General features: G+C 60.8%; 1 protein-coding gene across 1 annotated transcript in view; it reads right to left on the reverse strand.

Annotated features, from left to right (window-relative positions):
- Positions 1-344, reverse strand: part of B3GALT6 (UDP-Gal:betaGal beta 1,3-galactosyltransferase polypeptide 6) — a 4,965-nt gene that overhangs the window by 4,201 nt on the left and 420 nt on the right. The window lies entirely within an intron of this gene.

A 344-nucleotide genomic window follows, 5' to 3' on the forward strand; every position in this document is an offset into this window, starting at 1 on the left:
CGCGGGCTGGGCGGGTACTCCCTGCCCAGGGCTCTGCCGTGCCTCGCGGGGCTGTGGGGTCTGTGCTCCTCGGCGCTCTGTCGGGTCCTTTTCCCTGCCCCTGCGGCCTCGTATGCGGCAGCGATTTTCACACGCCGGCAAGCAGGTCGTGACAGGTCCAGCCCCTGAGGTTCCTTTTCCTGCCGGCTGGTTCCTGTGTGTTTTCAGCTCCGCTTTACGCGATGGCGTTTGTAATGGTATTTCCCTCAGTCAGCTCTTTCCAAAAAGACCTTTACGTCCTCCGGCCTTTCTAAAGAGGCGAGCTGTTGAGATCTCTCGTAAACGGTTGTGCTGTCGTGGCTGGG

Source organism: Pygoscelis adeliae, unplaced genomic scaffold, assembly GCF_000699105.1.
Source record: "Pygoscelis adeliae isolate BGI_AS28 unplaced genomic scaffold, ASM69910v1 Scaffold36, whole genome shotgun sequence".
Taxonomy (NCBI): Eukaryota; Metazoa; Chordata; class Aves; order Sphenisciformes; family Spheniscidae; genus Pygoscelis; species Pygoscelis adeliae.